Below are 24,585 nucleotides of genomic sequence, written 5' to 3' on the forward strand. Positions count from 1 at the left end.
TCCACTGTTCAAAATAAAAGAAGTGTTAGAACAGGAAAAACATGTTATTTTTAAATTGTAATGGTTAAACAATAATTCACGTATCTTTATTTAAATCGTTGACATTGTTAACTGATTTTTAATGTACTGATTTTCCTTTTGGAATATGAACCTAAGGAAACCCCGCATAGCACTTGGACTAAAATATCTTTGTACTTGCTTCTAGAGTAATAGGATATTCAGTATGGGTAAGGTTGGTAGTAAAGGCTACAACATTTATAAATCAATATTGGGAATATTCCTGAGCTCTAAATTTCAGTAACTACACCTTGGAAGACAGGTAGGCTAGCTCTGTTCCAGCCTCTTCCAGTCAAATCAGGCACTGGATTTTATCTTTCATGTTTAGACAAGCAATAGTTTTTAACTTTAAAGGATCTCTGCCCACTGTACCAGTCATCCTCCGCAGTATAATACACCTATCATCATCGCTTTTATCGATTTACCTCAATACCTTGACATTTGCAATTAGTTACGTGCAGTTCCTCAAAATTCATGGGGTTATCCTGATGTAAGTGACACATTGGTTTTTGCTGTACGCAACATAGGATTGACTGGAAGGTATTAACCATACAAAAGTCATTCCTACTGGGACGTATGTAGAGTTTGTTTTATGACTAATATTAAACTCCACAAAGCCTTTTTAAGTAAAATTAACCTAACCTAATTTATTATTTAGTTTTTATGTTTTTTTTTTAAATATATTTAGTACAAACAGTATACAGTTGCAATTTAAAATCTTTCCACTTAAAAGCAATATCTGGTTATATCCATACCGCAAACCACACAAAATGCAAATAAATATTCCCAAAAAGTTATAGATTATTGTATATTAAGATTAAAAAATTATAGTAGATATTAAAAACAAATGTTAAGTATTTTATCTTAAATAGCAGTTAATATACATTTTTGGTACCAGTTTTTCCAGAACCCTATAATTCATTGTATTACTTTGATTTTATATCCATCATATGTTTATGAAAACAATTGGAACAGATCATAGCTATAAATTAAAATTCATTAGAAATAAAATTAATATTACATATTTACAAGTTATAACAAAATAATTCATTTTTTAATGATCAATAATGAAACCGGTTTTCTTTTTTCAGTGGAAGGAAAAGTAAACGTTATTTTAGGTTAGGAGAAAGTACTACACGTGAATTATGAGAGACGTAGATGGTCAGTTAGCACAGGATGAAGGAAATACTGAGTGATATAAATTTGTCTCTACATCTTCACTAAGTTTTTTACAAGTTTACATTCGGGTTCAATGTTTCTAGCACACGCTCTAAAAATTTATGATCGAACTCTTATATTTTTTTACTAGGTAGTCATGAACTAAAACATTTATTTCTTTAATATCATAATCAAGCTTCCAGTACATAAGACTATTTAAGTAGAAGTAATAATAAAATCTTACCATTATTTGGCTATTTACTGGTTGATGACTCAGGGTTAACAAACTATCAGTCATCAAAATATTATGTAAAGGATGATTCCAAATCCAAGACTATTTAATCATTGCCTTAATACATGTCATATTTATTTTCAGTTACTAACTGACATATACTGCTGATTATACTAAGCTGTTAAGTATTTAATAATACCTAAACAGTTTTTTCTTGTTTATTGTAAAATCTGAATAGCTAATGACCGGTTGTATAACGCAATTTTTAGAAAATCAACAGATTTCTAAAAGGCAGTGTTCAATTGGTTTAGTGTTTTGAAGCTAATAATAATTTTCAGAGGAAATCACTCCACGAAATTTACTTTTATACCTTGTCCAGCCATCAGAGGAATAGTATTCTAGGAATATCGTTAGGACTAAAAATATATTAATGCTTAATACAAACTTACACGTCAGAGACTACCGTCTATGGCGAAGTTTTCACTAAAATAATAGTATGTTCCTACCGACGATATGTGATTACATACATATTTCAAACCCACGCTGTCATTACAACCTATTAAAACTAAACAACTTTATGGAAGCTTTTACATAGATACATGAATCTCTCCTTACATCTAACTTTCGTTCAGAGCTTTGTGTGAAATCTGTATTATACAGTATTAGTTAGGATTATTTGATAGCTTGAATACAAGCATGTAATGGTTGTAAATTACCTGCAAAGTCCTAATACGCCTAGATATATTCCAAAAGATTGAGTTATCAATATAAAACCTTACCCATGCATATTAAAACACTTGTTTGGACCTTGTTAGGGATAAAAAGATTGCCCCATTTTTTCAAAGGGAGGAAAAGGGGATCACTTTAAATTTAAAATTGCAACCCCTATCATGTGACATGTAATTGGAAAGATAGTTTAAAAGAAACACAATGACATGAAAAACATCTCTACGATGATCTTAGCATAAATTATGGCCAAGTAATCCCTTACATTGTAATGCCATCTAGAAAAAGAAACCATTTACCAAACAACATGAGATGCTACGTACAAAAGTAAGCTGGCCCCCTCGATGTCTTAATAAGAAAATATCACCCAAGAATCATATAAATACGTGCAAAACTTTGGAATTTTTAATACAGATTATTATTTCATTTTGCATTTTTTGCCCATAACTTAGGTTAGAGACGTCGTAGAGGTTTTTTAATAATAATTGTGGTTATAATAAATATAAATTTAGCGTGACATGTCACAAGATAGGGGTTACAATATGAAAATTTAAAGTTACCCCCCTCTACCCACACCACCATTTAGAAAATAATGAACTGATTGTTAACCTAAATATACAAAAAAATTAATAATTATTATGAAGGTTATTTGGAATATATCCAGGCGTATCTGGACTTAATATAAACCATTGGATGCAAGAGGTTGATTGCCCATAACTTTTTCTATGATCTTCGTAGAGATGTTTTTCATTTCATTTAAAAAAGGGAGAACAAATGTTTCTCCTTAAAAAAGTTTATAACAGTATTTTAATAGGTATAGTGAAGATTTTACGACGATATCTCAGTCTGTTTGGAATATATTCCGGAGTATCAGGACTTAATTTACACCCTCTACACATGATACAGTTTTAACACAATTTCATTATACATAAAGCAGCTATGGTGGGAAAGACTGATTAAGTGATGATTGATATATACAGGCAGAAATACAGACCGCATAGTAAACATGTTTAGAACAAACCTACCCTCATATTGGTTCGCTTAAAACTCAGGAATAAAATATATCCTAAAATGTCAGACAATAGTTCCGAAATAATTTTTACACTTTCCTCAAACATAAGATAGAATAATTTATCAAACATTTTAATCACACACCAACGATAGTAGCAGCAGCATATCATAACGAAATTCAAAGTGACATAAAGAAAACTAAATAATCGGGATGGCATATTACAAAAGAGAGGATGCGGAACGCAAAGCGAACACAAATAATTAACCAACTCCTGATGGAGGAATGAGAGAGTAGGGTGTAGATAATACAAGATGGCCCCGAGCCGTGAGTATTCCAGTGCATGCACGTACTTGCACGCTGTTCTATATTTACTGTGAAATGCTGTATCTTAATAATGGTGTATTGGTTTCCTACTTATTGTCTTTAAATACTTTTTTCAATAGTATTGGGAATAAATAACTCATTTTCCAATGTATTTCTACTGTAATTAATATAATAAACATATTAAATAATAATTATAATATTGTAATAATAAAGTATTGCTTTTATACTGGGACCGATATTCTAATTTAGCATTAAACGTTTTTTTTGTATGAATTAAGATATGTTAATATATAAGCTGCTAAAACAATTATATTGTGTTACTGTGTTTATAATTTTAAACCACATTCGGTATATGAAAGTACCTTACACTATATTTTATATTGTTCACAAATTCCTTAATTTTATGTAGTTTCTGACGGACAAATACAATATATAACAAAAAGTCTAAATCACATTCATTAAATTACTATAATATGGTACTTTCACATTCCAACACACATATAAAGAACTTTGATATTTTAAATAAACGGATTAAGAAAATGTGATTACATTACACTTTTTTCCTTCAATATCGAGTTAAATAGATTGTATTGCTTTCCTCGGTCACAATAGCTATTAGGGTATACATTCTGGAGAGTCGGAATCTGAAACTTAAGAATTTCAAAGGCCTCTCAATGACTTCTTAAAACTTTTTTCGATATTATGATGTTTTCTTCTGTATTACCACATTTACTTTTTTGTATTTGACTGTTAGTTTCCACAGCTTAACATAAGAAAAATATTATATATGCAAAAATATAGGATTTCCCATTTTTAAACCTTTTTTATACCCATATTTTCTATCCCCCAACTTAACTAAGGCTTCTGATTACCTATTACTTCCTTAGAGGAAACTAATATGACTCTCCAAAATCTAGGTTGTTTGTTTATGCTCTTGAAACCCGCTCTTGGCTCTTAGATTAAATGGTTTCCTAAGTATCAGTGTTCTCTCAAAATAAGTACTCACTGACTCAATCTTGATAATCTGTGAATATTTACTGGACAGCAGAGTCCACAAGAGTATTATCCAGTTATCTTATCCTCTGCAATAGAGTGTAATGAGATGTTACGCGAAGAAATTATATTTAAGTTAGTTATATTTTCTCTCTATTAAGTGGACTTAAATATACGACTTAAGGGGACTGTTACCGCCTATCTTAGTCCATATAAACTTAATGCAGGTTTCTAAAATGAGTCATGATAGAGCTTTGATTTTTTTTGTATTTTAAAGCACACCTTTTTATAGTTCGTGACCAACCAAAATTACAATTTATCATCTTTTAGTATTAAAAAACTAATTAAAATAAATTCACCTTTTTTAAAACTAAAAAAAATCACAAAATATATAATATTTCTAAGATAATACTTTTTATTTTGTAAAACCCTTTGGTCAGGACCTAGATTATAGTACAAAGTACAAGTGGTAAAAATTTGAGAGGTCTAAGTTCATAAATGGCTGAGAAAACTTGCATCTAAATAGAAAAAACCCAACTTACGGGAATCGAAGAAAATGTCTTTAACTACAATAGCCTAGTAGTTTCCCGACCTGTAGGATGGACTATCTGGGTCTTCACTTTGTGTAAACATGTCTTCAAGGCGTTTTCTTTTCAAAGCTCTCTTGTTCCTTATTTTCTTTTCTAGTTCTTGAACTTTCTTGTCCGCTTCCTTCACTCGCACTATTTCTAGGCGCTGCATCGCTTTTACACAATTTTTCCCTGGACGTAGGTTTAATGCTTCCAAAACTTGTAATTTACTAGAAAAGCCGTCATTAAAGCTACAAACTGCAGAGTAAACACCAAGTTTAAGGGTAGGCAGAGTTACAAAAGTTCTTTTTGGTGTTAGGGACCAAATGACACTATTCAATGACTCATTTTGGTTTTAAGTTTTCCCTTTCAAACATCGCTCCAACAGTTTGGTTTCTGAAAGGTCTTTGAATATGGGTTTTATAAAACTCATAACACACTCAGGGATGTGAAAATGTTTATCATGGTCATACATTTCATTAGTCAGTAAACTCAGGTTATATTTACACCATGTCTCATTGTCTTTAGGGCATAGCTGATGAGTAGGTTTATCACTTGATGACATCGTGTGAAAGCAAACTGTCCATATTGCCTTTCTCATCTCTTCAACACTCTGCACATTTCGCCTTATGGCCAGGCCATAATATGTCTGCAGTTTTTGAATATTAGGCTCACTTAGCCTACCCTGCCCACCTAAACATGTCCCACCTAACATGTCCCACCCTGCCCACCTAATCCCTTACCATCCTCAAGTTTTACTTTACCCGAGACAGATTTTAATTTTAAAAGCCGCTTTCCCATCCTATTTTGACAGTATTAACAATAATAGTAACCTGAAATAAAGATGCTAGACAGTATAGCCAACATAAAAAGTTAAATACAGCAAAACAATGAAATATATGAAAGTGTTAGCTAGTGGAACATGACTGATGTTCAGTTAGTGTCGAAAAATGACATGAAAGGGTTTCAATAATATTTTTTTTACCAAATTATTGTAATAATAGGAAAAAACAAATTACTGCAATGAAATCAGTACATTCCAAAGAAAAATAAAGAAAAATAAAAAAATTACTATTTTATTTATTTTTTGGGTAACAGTCCCCTTAAGGATACTCGTATATTTAGTATGAAAACAGAGTACCTTATTGTTTTAGGAAGAAAAAAACATATATTTTCTTCATTTTAACTTATTTTTAATGTAGTAAGAAAATAAAAATTTGTAAACTTTTACATCAAACATTTGAACTTTAAATATGTGCTCTGTATTCTCATTTAACGATACGAAGTATAATGCAATTATATTAGTATCTGCTAATATTGTTGTATGTATTTTACTTGTTTATTTTCCTGGTAGAAATATGAAGTTAACAACAGATTGTTAACTTCTTCAATCACTTCTTAGAAAGGTCTTGAACAAACTTTAAAGTTTCTTCATCTCAACTACTTGCGTAGTTAATTAACAAAGTGGGTGTTTTGTAAACAGGTTTTTACTGTATTTCATTGTTAGAAGACGTACGATCATTCTTCCCACAACAGCCTGACAAAATTCTTACCAATAGAGTAATATATTTGTACAAAATCTTGATATAATCTATACTAATATTAAACTAAAGCGATTATGTATCTGTTTTTCAAAAATAATTGATAAATTATAAAAAAGGTAAGCAACAAACATGTTCAACTACGCATAAGAAGTAGACTGTTGCTGTAAGCAAATTCGTTTAATTTCAGTTACATTTTAAACAGTTATTCGTAAAGTTTCATTGTTATGTACAAACTCGCGATTCTCGACTATCATAGGCAATCGTGACAAAGTTGGTGACATTAACAGAAACTAAAATTAAAAGGGCGTAGCCTTTTTTATATTTATTTTTGTAATAAAAGTTATCACTGGATAAAGTTGGTATTAAATAAAAATAAAATGTTAAACATTTTTAAAACGTTTTAAATCAAATAAACAGCCTCATATAATCCCACTTACTACGGATATTACGTACCGTTTATGTGACGGTTGAAAGCGCGCATACCATTAAGTACGTGTTTAAATAGCTTAACAGATTAAACTTGGATTACTTGTAAGTGGCTTCAGCACTCAACCCAGTTTGTTCCACTTGTCATGTAATACCTTGAAACCGCTGTACCTACAATACAAACAACTTTGACTGTTGACGCATTTTATAAATATAACAGTTTATGATAATGAATAATAATCTAGTAATGGCATTTTACAAATCAGATATTTATCAATATATTATCAATATATATTTATCAATATATATTGCACATATATAAAGCACAAGTATTTGTTGCAAAACCTGAATTTATTTTTCAATAAATTATTCGAAAAAGGCAAAGATAAACCTTAGTATGTCTTTAAGTTTTGACAAATTATGAAAATATGTTCCAGTGTTTAAATCTAGTTTCAGTTCTACTCTAGATTTTGACAGTATTCCTAGGCCTACAGTTAGTTAACCTATGACTATAGTATGTACTATAAGATTGAGAGAAAATATCTAAAAAAATGTATAATATATGTATGTAGATCCATACATAGTATGTTGAAACGCAAGTGTACTTTGCCGAAATTAAGTTTTCAAAGCTAGGAAATATTGGTTTATTGGCTGAAACAAATACTTCAAAGATATTTGCTAAATTATTATGGTTTTTCTATAAAACGGAGCAGCACAGTAGAAAAAAGAGGGCAGACCATGTAAGCCGTATTCGACAACAAATTCTTCGATGGAAGCTCTGATCATGCTGTAAAACGATACGGAGGAAAATATTAGTAATAATAAAGAAAACAAAATAGATTTTACTACAGAGGTAATACAAAATTATTAAAAATAAACGTAGGAGTCAAGCATATCAATAACTATTTGTCATTATTGATCGTCCATTGGTCAAGGAAACAGGATTTTTCCGAACATTTTCCATTATACCGTGATAAACAAATCAGGTACAATGATAGCTAAATAAGTTATTAAGATACTTTGAGAGAAACAATAAAACTCGTTATAGGCATGCTGAAATTTGTTCCAGTCCAAGGTACAGAACATATTTTTTTTCATTAACCACAACAGTACAGCACAACGGTTTACTATTTTTTTAACCACCATAGAACATAATTGAAAAGGTATCATCACGAGCAAGTCCAAAACGCAATGATAAAATTTGCCTCTCTCTGCCTAAAACTAGACTAGTAAATATCTATGATGCACCACATATTGGTAACCAATATAACGTTATATTCACAAAGTAAATTGTTTGGTCATAATTATATTTCTATAATTATTAAAATTGTTAATTAATTGTTTTCAGAAATATAAATAACGTCAATAAATTTGTTAAATTAAATGAAGAATAAATATTAAAGTTGTTGTAATACTCACTTTGATAAAACAGCGCGAATAAAAGTTAAATTTTTTTGTCATGTTACTCTCTCTAAATGTTATCATGTAAATAATAAATATGCAGGTTTAAATTTCACTCATTGTTAATAAATCTGACTATTTTCAGTAACTCACATACAGTATTAGTTTAAGATGTATGTTTGTGTGTGTGTGTGTGTGTGTGTGTGTGTGTGTGTTTGAATTAGTTTTATTTTCCTGAAGAATTTATTTGTATGAAAAATATGAATAGTATTTTTTAGATTTGGAATTATTAATAATTTTTTAGACAGCTAGATATTGACCTGCCTTTTAATCACGATTTGAATACATATAAAGACAATTTAATCCAAGTAGTTGAGGGAAAGTCACTGATTTATATAAATATATATATATTTATATATATAAATATATATATATATATATATATATATATATATATATATATATATATATATATAAATGTGTGTGTGTGTATCTAAATATATATATCTTAGAATCGGCCAAATAATTACTTAGTATTAACTTTGAAATACTTAAGACGAAAGTTGAAACACATTGGTTTGATATATAAGTATTTATAATATTTATATTTATAGTAGGTATGGTGCAAAATCATTGATGCTTTGGACGGAGTGACAAAAAATGCTAATAAAGTTATAAGATAGAATAACAGTAGAAATATAGCATTTTGATAAAATATTGAAATTTTTCTTTTGGTATAACTAGTTTCATTAAACAATTTTCAAACTTGTTATTAAAAATATTATTTTTTATTTCCAATTTTTCATTTGGATTATTTACCCTGCTAACATTTGTTTACATGTATTTTTCTCTCACTTTTAGTATTTTCAATGTAGCACTTAGTATAATTTATAAGGTACTTATAATTTAAATCTCAATACTACTCCATTGTTATTTATCTTCTACAGTCACTGCTTTTGAATCGTTAGTTCTAGTTCATTGTGTATATTATTTTCATAATACTCATTAGGACAGTTTTTTTAATTCGTGCTCATGTTTATTTGTTTTGGAAATAAAATGAATGAAAAATTTAGATTTTTTTAAAAAACATTATAATTCATATGAAGTATTTGGTACATTTTTAAAATTTGGGCTATTTGTTGTAGTACCGTATATATGTATATATATATATATATATATATATATATATATATATATATATATATAATATCAAATATGAAATATATGTTATTGAGTGGATTAAATTGTTTTATTATTTTATACGATGCATTAAATGAGGTAATTCTTTCAAATATACAGATTATAATTGTTCAATTACAGATTAATATTGTTATAGTATATGCTACATATACTATAACTTTCTTAAATGATATTTATAGAGTACCAGTCTGTGAGGATGTAAGTAGACTGAAACAGCATGATAGTTAAACTATGTCGATTGTAAGTAGAAAATCAACTGTAGACTATTCGGAGGCTCTCTCAACTTCTGAAGGTTGCGAAACAGATATTAAGCTTTACTGTAATATTTAATCATAATACTTGTTAAAACTAACGGTTTAACACATGAGATTCTTTTAGTGACCGTGACAGGCCACGTGAAGGTAATTTACCCACGCTTCCTTAGATATTCTTTATCTTGCTTCAATAGGAAATCTTTTCAAAAATACCATGATTAGTTTGACTATGTCTCAGAATATTGTACTTCAAATTCCACGCAGATAAGGCTATTTAAATTGTAAGCATAATAAAAGTATTGTATTTTCCGTAATTTTACATGAATAAAACATTTCTTTTATACTTTATAAAATAACTCCAATAAAAGAACAATTTGCAAAATGAAACTTGAATTTATGATAAGTTAGTGATTGTACTAATCAATTGCAAGGTTATTTTTAGAGAATATTGACAAATAATTTGTAGAGATATTTTCAAATAATATTTTGTAATTTTTTTGTAATTACATTGTAATGAAATATATTAAGATATGAAAATTTCTTTTCAAAAAATGTATAAGAAAATATGTCACGAATCGCCAAACTGCTGATTTTGTTAATACGTATAATTTCGAAATGTTTGTATAGTGCTACCTGTGCGACCACTCATGTGTATAATATGTTATTTGGAAGAATGTATATTATATACTATGATATATTATTAAATCAACTTAAAGAAAGTAATTAAAGGATGCTTTAAAAGTTTCAGTGTAATAAATTAATTAAAACGTAAAAAAAAGCGTTTATCAGTCATAATATTGTGGTTTTACTTGTATATTTTTTATAAACATTGTCGTTATAGTGAAGTCAAGATTAGAAGAAGAAATACTTAAGTGACTCTTAGATATATATTTTATTTTATCAGTAGCAAGGCCAATATCAGCAATAATGATGTCAAGCACAACACAGTGAAAAGTTAGTCTTACTGATCCCTGAAGAATACGAGCGTTTGAACATTGAATGAGTTGGTATTAAACTAAATTATATTTTATTCTATGTTCTCTTTTACAGTAAAAAAGGAATGTGAATATGTTGCAAAATTTCAAAACGAACATGTAAATACGATGGTAGACAATTTCACAACATCCCCACGTAAACGTTTGTGCTTCAGAACAAATGTTTGGGGCAGTGACGGTGAGCCAGCTGTGTTAAATAAATATATCTACTAAAACACACAGCTTGCGAATGGCTAAGGTCTCACCAACCTATAATAATAATAGCAAATAACTAATAAAACGAATGTACTCCAGCAAGTAATTTCACATCGGTATAAACATAGCCATCAACGCCAAGGATCAGAGTATTACAATCCTACGTTATTGTTTTAATTAGAAATGAGAATGTTTATTTTAAGGAAGTTTAAAGTGAGAAACATTAAACCATGTCTGAACAGAATTCTCACTAAAAATACTTATTTTCCTATTCTGTAGTTTCTACTAAGTGAAGAATTTTTTTTTTATTATTGTCAATTTCTATAGCCTAAGTTAATATTATTATTATTAAAAATTTTAATAAAAAATTTCCCATTTATGTATTTATATCCCTTAGAGTACACTGCTCTACACTGGAATAACTTGAAGAAACACTAGGGACATTAGGTCCGATAAAAGTACCATAAACCTATAAAATTATATGAAAACTAAAAGGTCAACCAACCGAACTGCAAAAATTTGTCTAAGGTTAGTTTAAAAAAAATTAAAAGTGTTAAAATGTTGTACTATAATTGTTGCAGATCGAGATATAAACACAAAAATTGGAAAATTTTTATTTTTTTGTTAAAACTGACATCAAATATATCAGTACGTGTTTTATTCTTGATTTATAATGTATGTTTTCATATACGTATCCTGCATATATGACGGAGCACGGCTGCGCCCGAATGCATATTCATATATTGGCCGGTAACATACCACTGGGAGTTACAGTGCTCCAAACTGTTTCATATGAAGTAAAACTTTGTACTGTCACCATATATAACTATGAATTGCAAAGCAATGTTTTGCGAATACCTAAAATAGTTCTAAAATATCCGCTCAATGTCACAATACGCCAGTAGAAGAATTCTTCATTGGTAGTATAAGGCAAATGCCGTACTCACTCGTAAAAAGGTTAAAAAATCATATACTGTAAGAAATAATTAGTATTTACACTAATATTATTTTTTTAGTTGTAGCAGATTTGATGAAAATGATTACAATTAATAGTCTCTCGAGTATTTACAAGACACACTCTCATACATTTTTCTCTATGCTAAGTGTTGGTCAATTGTAAATGTTGCCATTTTTAATTTGTGAATACAAGATTCTAATAGCTGTTTAATGTTAAATTAATAATAACCCAATACCTAGTAACCACATGTTAATATTAATTATGCAAAGAACATTTAATTTAATGTGTAGTATCGTCGTTTATTTCATAAATTATAATTATATCTTGTGTTTAAGATGTATCAAGTAGTAAACTAAATATAAATATTCTAATTTTATGTTAAGAAATCTAAGTGGAATAATGATATAAATAAATCGGAATATTCCCTTTTATACAATGTTCTACGGGCAGTAAGAAGCACAATAACAATAAACTATCCAATGATTAGGTTTATCTAAAGCCGAGTGATTTAAGTTCTTTTTAGAATCCAATAAGCGTTACCGTCGTCACGGGACTTGATTAAATTTCACAGATTACAGTATTTAAAGTTATAGGTTAGAATTGGTCGAATAAACTTATTTCTCTTTTGGGTACTTACTTGCTTTTAGCTTCCATTTATATTGTGCCTTAGAAATTATATATTTTACTAATTACTGTTATTTTTCCCATCCCACTTTATACGATTATATTTACGAATGAGTTATTTCTCACTTTATATTAACAGAAAGTTAGGGTGTAGTATTAAACTAATGTTTATTATAGGTTCCTAACAAAAAGGTTTATTTCGTAAAACAACATGTTGATTAAACTTCAGACCTACAAAGAATCAAATATATTAGAGAATTCTAAATGTATTAAACTCTTTTCAATTATACATAAAGAATTAAATCTCACACGTTTAAGCGTAGCTTACTTTACTATGGGTTTTTATCATCGCAGTTTTGTAACTAAATTTAATATGATTTGAAATATTTTCATGCGAGTTTTACAATAAGAAACACCAGGCTGGAAGTAGATGAGAATCCACAGTATTAAAGTCTGATATTGACTCAAGACTGCAGTGGAATGCAATTTGCAAAAAGTCATGTTCAATATTTCACAATGTTTCACCCACGTGAAAAGCTTCTTAAGCTGAAACTGGTTAAATAAAGTCAAATTCGTCAATGAGTTATTTCATAATCAAATGATGTAATATAATATTGAAAAATTATATCTCCAATTTTGCAGAATTTTCAAAATAGGATAATTGGTTATAAATAGTTGTTGTGCATCATATGCTTTTATTAAGTACCTCACTGCTTTAAAAGGAAAGAAAGTACAAACATTCGTTACTCTCATTTTTTTTTACTGAATTATCAAATTGTATTGTTAGCCAGCGAGTGTTTGGTTTAAATGTATCAGTCATAGTATAATCACTAAAGAACATTAGTGCATTGCTTTGTCATTGGGTATGAGACAAGAAATGTTTTAATTAAATCACAAATTTCTTCAACACACAACAGCAAGAAAAGCAAGAAAAGGAGTCACACATATAGGCTTATCTTCCCTTTCATTAATTCCTTGGGGTAAGCTTCTTCCCCTCGTCGGAAGTAAATTCATTGAAATCCAACAATTTTCAGTTAGTCCATGCACTAGGATTACATTATTTTGTCTAACCGATAATATAACTGTTTTGTAAACTATTCCAAAGGAAAGCAAACAAAAGATAAAGAACCAAATTATATTTGTTCAAACAGGCTCTATTACTGATACTCTCAATAGACTTCTTCAGAATGTCGCGAATAACAATTCATTATGTTTGAACACTAATTATTGGTAATTAGGTAAGTTAAGAGAAAAGTGCCATTTTATTTCACACACTTATTTCACTTATATAAACTTTTCCACTTAATAAACTGTGTTTAGAGGCGTTTTATGAGGGCTCTTAAGTTAATTTCGAAGAGCGTATTTAAGAGGAGTTTCCTTATAACGCCGTCCTCGTAAGTCAACAGTCACAAACCGTTTTTATATTAAACAATATTAAAACGTGACATAATTTCAGATTTAAGGACTTAAAATAGGAAACCTGTAGACCGTATACCCCATAATTGATTATCATTTATCTTAAAATAACGTTTTGTGAAATATTGTACAAAATAAACTTTTATTTACTTAAATAACACAATTAAAAATTTTCAATGAATAAAATCAAGGTTTCATGCAATTGATAGTTTCCAACACCCACTTTCATTATACAGAGTATTTCAGACCACATGTCTCAAATGTCTAGTGGTCAAGCTGTTTACTGCAGAGGTTTGTTTGCTAACTTTACCCTAGTAAATCGGCATTAAATCATCCATTATATTTATTTTCAAATTATGTAAGATTACAGAGTGACCAAAAAACCTAATTCAATATTTAATTTATAAAATTAAAATGTACGCATGGCGTATAGGCGATTACAAATGTTGCACCTTAATTATTAAGGTGAAAAAGTCTTTAAGTTTTACGGTTTAAAAGTTGTTACAGAAATTATATTACACCCTTATCCAATACAATTTCTAATAGGTATTTCGTCACAACAAACAGTTGTATTTACATCCATTACCGTATGATCTTTTAAAACGATATAATGACCATACCATATATTTCATGATCATTTAATTAAATTTGTAAGAAGGGCTTACGGTATATAATTTTAAAGACAGTACAAAGCTGTATAACATCCACTTTTTCATAACATAACTAAATAATATACATCAAACTAGATAGAATTTACATTTAAGTGGTACATTTTCAATCATTGCTAATCTACAAAACTAATAATGCTAACAATAAAACCTTAAGTCCCAGTGTAATAGACTGAAAAACTCTTAGTTTAGCTTATGAATTTACACTCGTCAAGTTTAAAAAATATGAACTTTTATATTATAATTAATTATTGTTATATAACCGTTTTACAGTTTCAGAATAATCTTAAACTTCTGAATGGTTAAGCTCTGCATAGTTTGTAGTAATTTTATTAATTGCGAACGATAGTGCAAACACAATTATTATCATATTCTCCTTTAAAAGTATATTAGAAATAACAACATTTTAATTGTATACCTACGTCATTGCCATTGTTTGTTTTTTTATTCAATTGCACTTTATTGAATAGTTGTAGATCAAGAAGCACAGTAGATAGAAGCACCATTAAGAACCTGGTGCTTGTGGGCAGAAAACCTAAAAATACTGTTAAGGTTGGAACAATTCAAATGTAGCGTAAAAACTAATTAATCCAGTTTATGATATATCTTGTGCAGTGGTCTTTTAATACGTTAAAAAGCGACAAAGTTATGTAAATGATATAAGTACCAAAACACACTATACTGAACACTTTTATGGATCCATTTAATGATATATTGAGTATTTGCAGCCATATAAATAAATTTAAAAACCTAAAGCACTAAATCTTTAATTATCGTATTGATAAACTGTGGATAGAATGTATGTAAAACGTATCTATTTCACCTAAAACTCAAAGCCATAGCTTAGCATAGGTCAGTTTGTATTTTACATAACTATCTGATCCTATTTCCATATGTGTCTATGTAACACTTGCTGATAAACCTTTCAAAATTCTGATTTCTAATACTTGTTATCTGTAACACATTCTTGTGTTTTATTCACTGAGGGTTCTAGCAGTCAACAAAGGTAGGAGTAATTCTGAAGCATATTAAATTTTCTGTGTTAAATTATCATTTTAAGGGAATGGAAACGAATGACTTTAAATAATAATTTAGATATAATTGTCGTAATAATCTTTTGATTTAGCGTATTATTAGTCTAGTGCTTGATGGTGTTAGGAACTTTTGATGTATTGATATGTTGTATTATACTCATATAATTGAGAATAGTCTTTAAGGCCCTTTATTACGTAACGATTACTTAGTATCATTAAACTTATCATTAAAAAGTTCAATTTATATCAAATTCTGTTTCTATTTAAATATTCAGTAGATTAAATATCAATGATGTCAAACCGTATCCAAGCAAATTTAAATATTGTTCCTCCTCATACATAGACATAGGGGTACTTTAAATGTATATAAATGCACTGTGTACATAAATATATACATTAACAAATATATAGGTCAGAGACAAGATAACTTTACTGATTGTTGACAGAGTCGAGTATACTCGTATGTTTCTGACCAAACAGCTGGTGTGTGATAAGCCTCACCTCCTCCAGCCACTCTGCCGTTCCTTTAAGTACATGTGGCTCGCAGGCATCTTGCTATCTTTACACATCACCACCACAGAAATTCCTTTGAAGAATCAGCGTTCTGTATTTAATAGTTGTTACTTAAGTTAATATTTTCCCAAAATGCTTTAACATTGTCTATTACCAGTAAGTATATCAGTATCGTCATAATACGAGTAAATACACAGCAGGTTCAAGTATTTATTGAAAATGTGTTTTCAATTTCAATTTCAATTTCAATCTTTTTATTGTCGTAGACATGTATTACATGTATGACAAAAGTTAGTAGTACATTATTAATAAATAACATATAAAAATACAATATTTGTATGAAAGTCAAGCTGAGTAGGAACTAATTTTACATTAAATAATAAAAGAATACAAATGATTATTAAAATAGAGTTTAGGCTAGGAACTCCCCAACCGAATAAAAACAACCCTCTAATAGGTATTCTTTTAGTTGTTTTTTAAAAATTGTTTTTTCAGTTATATTTTTTAAATGACTAGGGAGCTTCCAAAAAAACCTAGCCCCTGAATTTTGAGGCAGTCCACCCGCCAGAGCCGAGCGATGTTGGGTTTGTCGCAGGTCTACTCGGGCTCGCGTGTTGTGGTCATGTATAGCAGCTCCATCTACTACATTTGCACAATGAAACCTGGCATAGATAATGGTCTCGTAAATATACAAAGATGGAAAGGTCAAAATGCTGTGCTCTTTAAATGCATTTCTGCATAACTTCTGCGAGATATGCCAGCCACAATTCGCACAATTCGTTTCTGTAAAACGAAAACCCTTTTTAGTAAGTACTGAGATGCCGAGCCCCAAACAAGAAGTCCATACCGCAACCGTGACTCTACCAAACCAAAGTATATTATTTTTAATAACTGAACATGGCGATATTTTGCAAACTGGGAGATCAGGAAGGACGATGAAGACAAAGAGGCACACACAAAGTTTATGTGGGATCGCCAAGTCAAGTCATCGTCCACCTGAAGTCCCAAGTTTTACTACATCATTATGTACCACAACACACACACACACACACACACACACACACACACACACACACACACACACACACACACACACACACACACACATATATATATATATATATATATATATATAATATATATATATATATATATATATATCCTAATGGAATACATAATGTATTTAAGCCATGAGGTAAATAAATCACTGAGAAATGCTCATAATGTAAAAGGTTGATGATAAAATACCGTATATATGGTAAATATGTGTTTTACTGTACAAACATATATTTAGATATAGTCTGATAAGGTCTGATTTCTCATTAGCGTTGTTCCACAAGACCTATATATTATCCACTCTCTACTTACGTACGTTCCTTTGTTAACTTATCCTACCATCCGCTCCACGGTCTACGATTCACTCCGTATACTAGATTTTCTGAAATCTTTTACACCCCGATTTCCGCTTCCCATGATAAATACCCTCTAGTCTTCTACAATCTGCAAGCACCCGACGTAGTACTCGATCCCTTCCGTCGTATCCTAGAGGAAGTACCTCTTCCACCCTGACCTTTGCTCTTACCATAGCGATTATTCACGTTTCCGGTTATCATTATTAATTCTATCTGCTCATGAACTGCAAATCCGCGTTTGTATCGCTTTCAGGTAGTCGCTCTATACAAATTTTTTTAAATTCCTTTGCCCTTTGTTTTCCCACTTGAACTGACGTAACCCTCGCTGGAAATTTCCGTTATCCATTCGTTTTCCTTTTATTAATAGTACCCCAAGCCTTTCTTAGCTAGAACAAACCGAACACCTATTTGGCTTTTTTCACTGGAGAGACCCAAGGGGAATATTTTGCCCTTTGCTAGAGCAAACCGAGGACTTATTTGGCTTCCTCACAATGAATCAAATCACTAATCCTAGTGCCTCTATTAATTCCTGCGCTAGAACAGTCCGACCTCTTTTACGCTTTGTCTACTTGACGGGTCAAAGATGGCTAGTGAAACAAAAAATTGGTCAAATAAAAAGTTGTTTTTATGTTATACACACTTGCTAAAACTAAAGGGTAATTCTGTCAATTTGAGGATTTTTCTTGTATTCCATATTTGCAGTGGGCATGCTTTTGAAGACCAATTATATAATTATCCCTTATTTCAGGTAGTGCAAGAAAGATTAATATATGTTAACTACTTGCTGATATATATGAAGCACATATATAATACAGTTTTTTTTATCTATGTATTGATTATCCATGTGTGTGATTTAAGTAACGTTGTAACAATAAGAGTAAATAAAAATGCTACAACACTTTCCTTAGATTATAGGTAGGCATATATGTACTAATTTAACAAACGAGCACAGTTTAAAGGAAAATCCTATAATACCAGGATTAAACACGGATTAAAGTTTGGTGGATTTAACAACATTAGAATTCTGGAAATGACCTTTACGATTCTTAAAGAAAGATACATGAAGGATATTCTAGAACATAAATAAAAGTATAGTGTATGTCAGTGCTTTGACTTAATATTAGGTAAAAAAAATATAAATATAACTAAAATTTTAATTGAGGTATAATTCTGTATATTAAGAAAAACTTCTAGCCCTGTGTAACTTAACATTCAGGGAAAATCATATTAAATTCTACCAAGCTGAAATATTATCAGCAATAAAATCATTCATAAAACATTAAAAATAGCGTATGTGTATACTCTATATTTGTATAAAACATATTTCTTGCTGTTTAGGTTCTATGCTCTTGACGTATGTTATAGTTTTAAAGATTTAAAAGTTAGTGAGTCTATCTTTAAAACATATCTCTACTGTAATATACATTTGAAGATACGACATGTAATTAAGACGGAGAAAATCGTACTTAAATTCAAAAAGATACCAAACATTTTGAAGATCTCTCTATCCAACGGATCACTGTCGAGGCTTTTAAAAGCAACGTACTCCATAAACTTCCATAAGTTTCATGTTATAATTTACGGTTGATTTTAAAGCTTGTCAATGTGTTTAGTTTATTGTTAATTTAAACTGTTAATGCATTTTTATGAAGATCTTACATTTTAATTAATTCGTATTACGCGTATAAATAACAAATATTTTGTTATTAACATTTAAATGTTTCCGTGCTATTTAATGTGGAAACTATAAATTTGAATTTGCTCAATGATGTAGGTTGGTTTCATAAAGCTCTTACATTTTTCCTATCTGATATATAAATGTGGAATTTAAGACCTTTTTAATAAATTTTATATTTCACTGTCTCAACTAAGTATCTCTTCTAACTAAAAAAGGTAGCGATGATTGGTTGTAACTGCCTAAATTCCGTATTCATTTGTTATTAATTATATAGTTCTCTTCTATACTAAATATATTAAATGAGGTACTCTGATGTTGCTGGGGTAATACTGCAAAAGGATAATGGGTTAGTTATTTTAGCGTTATACTTGAAACTTCCAACAAATATTCTTATACGTAATGGTTGAATTAATGTAATAAATACAATATATATTGTATGAAACATTAAACAAGAGGTAATTACGGATATGAGGAATATTTGAATGGCTTATGTATATTTAATTTTGTGTTCTATATTTTTATTCCTTAAGATATGGAAGAACGTTTATGCAAAACCTTTATCTGTAGTAGTAGTCACATATCTTTATTTCATTACGAAAGACTATGCATTCCTTGAACAAATGTCCTTGATGCTCTTCACACATTGCTCTGAAACAATGCTCATAGAAATGGGTTGTCACTAAGCCTTTTTTTGAAGCATTGAAGCTACATATGTTTCGTCTTTACTGCTGGTTGAAAATTTGAAAAGCTGCTGGTATTTCAACTTTAATTATTGCAATGGTTTGCCAAAGAAGTTTTGGGCATTTGCAAACTATGTTGCAACCAAGGCCAGAGAAATTCAAAGCTAAGTGCGTTTGCAATTTGTCTTTTTTAAAGAGGACCTTCACCTTTGGATACCTTTTTATGCATATATTACGTATGAATCAAACAGTGATATTGAATATCATATAAAAGATGCAGACAGCCTATCGCCTTGTTTTCCAGTTGTCGACATTTTACCACAAATTTGGTCCAACGAGACAATTTCTCCTTTGGTAGAGTTTTAAGATTATTTCTTGCAAGTTGCTTTTCTGATTTATAATGCATCGTGGATAAGATTAAAACTAAAATCACTAACATGCAACTGGAAACATTCCATTAAAAATATCACTGTATCTCTTGTCACTGTACCACCGTAACTAAAATACTCGAAGTACTTTTTGTCACCAAAACGCTCAATGAAACATGTATGGATTCTTCAATTTGAATACGAATAATAACCGCAACACCTACGTACACGGTAAGGGACTACTCCACAACAGAACGTATGAAACAATAGCTGTAGTTCCTACACTCGTAACTCAGGCACTTAGATCAGCGTCATCTAAGCTGGCACTGACAGAGATGTAAAAAAGAACTGTTTCCACAATGCACACAAACCGTCATTTTACGCCATCAAAAAATCGCCCTCCCATTCACAGATTACTGTCGGAATGTTTACGTGTACAATAAATAACGTATTTAAGTAAATACCACGCTAGTGGTGGGTCAAAAACTCATTTACAAAGTATATTGTTTTTTGTCATTGCTTTGATACTATGACTAGGAATACACTGTTCTATTAGATAGTTAGTGAAATAAGTAATGGGTTGTGTAAGTCTCTTCATTTTATGCTTGCTGGTAAGAAGTCACACTGTGTTGAACTGTAGTCGAAACACGTTATCATTAGATTTTTCATACTGTGTTAATGCCTAGACACGTCTCACAGAAATTTTGACTTGCAAAAGTTACAAATTATTTTAATTAATTATTATAAAGAAATTTAACACTTTCTGTGCGGCTGACTCGCCGGCGGGATCCATGCGTTATAGCCTGTGAGCGTTATAGGGGTTCGCGGGCGGACTACTGCGCATCGCAATGTGTATAGGCTTAGTGTGATTCAGCCAGTCGCCGGAGTAGGTTGGTACGCTACAGCAGTTGGATAGTGGTTCGTGTCGGTCTTGAAACGTGGTTCGTTCGCGTCTCACCGCCACCCTACGGGGTCCGCCCGCGACCCCTAGTTTTTATTACTGTCTGTTAAGGTTTAGAGTGTTCACTGTTATTTTAGTGTGTACAATAGTGTTTGTGTGTGTGTGTACGAGTGTTGTACGATGAGTACAATGGACCATTCAATCCCTGGACCGTCTGGAAACGCCTCAGAAGCTACCCGCATCGAGTTACAACCTGAAAATCTAGACTATGTCGACGAAGATGACCCTGTTCAACGCGCTGTGGATGACGTATCGGATGAGGAATCAGATGATGGATCGTCGGTAAATGATGCTGATGAGGACCACGACATATACACTACAGCTCCACAATGGACAATAACAACTTCAGGAATGAGACCTATACAATTTACTAAATTTGAACGTAGGTGGGAGGATTTTATATATTGTAAATAGTTAAATTTTTTTAATTTAGGACACAATATATAATAAAAGTGCGTAGTGATGAAATGTGGTCGCGGTTGACGCTCTTGAGCGCGTTCGGCAGTACAGCTTGTGCGCGGGAGTACATGAGTGACACCGCCAGGTGCTGCGAGGTCCGCCGGCGACTGATGACTTTGATGGGCGAGAACGCACATCAGGAGTTCGGATTTGTGGCTCTAATGCCATTTCCAGACATTTCAACACATAAGGTAGGATTTAGTAACATAAAACTTTTTAGCACCTAGGGTACGTCTTGATATAATCTTTCAGCAGCGAATGGGTTGTAATGCAGCATGTTAAAGGAAACTAGTGTTTCGTTAGATTATTACAATTCATTGGCTAAATTGAGTCGACATGCGCAGGTAGTGATATGAACTATTTACTGTTCTAAAAAGGAACACATTCACTTGATAACTGAAACTGAGTGCAGAAGCTGTACCATGGTCATTTTAATCGCATTTAATCCCACCTGAGGATATTATAAAACTCTATAATATCGACTACATCAATCCTAAAATTCGAGCATCATAATTTATTAAAATTTCATAAGAAAACTTACACCTTAAAAAGAACTTAAAAAATAATTATACTCGTAGTAAAAATAAAAAGCAACGAGAATTTTACAAACGATTTTTACTCTCAATTAAGGAAACAAATTACACACGCAAAAATTAATTACAATCAAAGTACGATCATTTCTATCGAAATATTTGGGTGAAATATGTACATTTGCTTATATTCAATTCAATTAAGAATAGATACTAAATCCATTTTTTTAAATCACCCCCATACATTTCAGGACACTTGCTATCTCAAATGGGTGTCAAGTTAATCAATAAGCTCCCTGGAGATCTCAAACGAATTAATGAACCCAAACAATTCAAATCTTGATTAAGACACTTTTTGTTGTCAAAGGCATTTTACTCCGTTGATGAGTTTACAATGGGCCACTGGGATGAAAATTAATATTTTATTATTATTATTCTATTTATCCTTTTCTGATATCCAAAACATGCAAAATACAATATATTGATAGGTTCACACATGAGTTTGTGGAATTAACTGTGCCTGTGATAAGGTTTTAGTTTATAGATTTTTAAATCAAAATGTTGAAATGACGCTTGAAATGCAAATTTGCTAATTGTTTTACTGCAATATTATTATTATTATACACTCTGCATATGGCCACAGTACTTTTTTTAGGGAGAGGAAGGAAAATGCATTTACGCACACAGGTAACCAGCCTGTAGTATGGGACTCTCACAATACACTACCCACTAAAAACCTCCTCTATACTTCTGGTTCCCAACGCGGAAACTGTTTGTCACATTACTTCAGGTTAGGTCTGAATTTTACCTAAGCCCTCAGGGCTCGCGCCTATCCAGCCATCAGAAAGTCAAAAGTCTAAACCACATTTAGGTCTAGATCTATCTTTTTAGCGCGGAGAATACCCTGGACAAAATGAGACACACAGTTCCAGTTGTCCTGACCCTCCAGCATCACTTGGCAGACAGAGTCCACCGAAAAAACACATAGAGTTCGTGTTGCCTCACGGCGGGGCCTTTCCCAATGTGGGCAGCGGAAGAATGTATGCTCCGCATCATCGGGAACACCCGGGCAATAAATGCAGTCCGGTGAACCGGTCTTTCACACCAAGAAAAGGTAGGACTGAAAATATTCATGACCGGTGAGAAACTGGGTGAGGTAATAGTCCACCTCACCATGTCGCCGTTTCACCCAAAGCTGGACCATCGGTATCAGCCGTGCTGTCCAACGTCCTCGGGTCTCTTCATCCCGCAACTCCTGCCATTACCGGTAGGTGCGGGTGCGCTCTTCTGATGTGGCACGTTCCTTGCCGATCTCGCATTTTCGCTGGTATATTGCTTTCCTCTCCTCAGCCAGAAGTTTGACCGGGATGACTCCAGGAATCACCAGGACGGCAGGCTCAGAAACTGTACGATATGCTGATGCGACTCTGAGAGCTGCTTGTCGCTGCACCCGAGCAAGCCGCATCCGATACATCTCCTTATTTAATGCATCTGCCCACACCTCAGCTCCGTACAGGAGGACGGACTGGACTGCAGACATGAGGAGCCGTCTTCGGCTAGACCTGGGACCACCGACGTTAGCCATTAGCCTACTAAGGGATTGCACTCCCTTAGCGGCCTTGTCCGCAGTACGGAAGATTTGGTCTCTCCAGGTCAGCTTATTCTCCACCATAACCCCAAGGTAGTTGGCGGCACGAGTAGATTGGACAGTTACCCCACCCACGCGAAGTGGAACGACAGTGCCAATCCTCTTCTTAGTCAAGATTACAATCTCTGTCTTAGCTAAAGCAAGAGATAGCCCGTGATGCTCCATCCAGTTGTTCACGACGCGCATGACTTGGTTCAGCTTCAGCTGGGCCAGCTCAACGTTGCGTGCGGCAATCAGTGCTGCGACGTCATCGGCGTACCCAACGAAAACTGTTTCATCCGGCATCTCGGACCTCAGAAGACAGTCATAGGAGACATTTCAGAGATCCGGACCCAGGATTGAGCCCTGCGCGGCGCCGGAGGTCACATTCATTGTCCGCGTCCCTTCTTTAGTGTCGTATATAAGGAGTCGGGCCCGAAGATAGTCTTCGATGAGTCTGAGCAGGTACGCTGGGATGCGGAAGGTGTTCCGCAATGCATCTAACATATCACCCCGTCTCGCCGAATTGAAAGCATTCTTGACATCAAGCGTAACAAGAAGCACAACTCGA

This window comes from Homalodisca vitripennis, chromosome 4 (assembly GCF_021130785.1).
Source record: "Homalodisca vitripennis isolate AUS2020 chromosome 4, UT_GWSS_2.1, whole genome shotgun sequence".
Taxonomy (NCBI): domain Eukaryota; kingdom Metazoa; phylum Arthropoda; class Insecta; order Hemiptera; family Cicadellidae; genus Homalodisca; species Homalodisca vitripennis.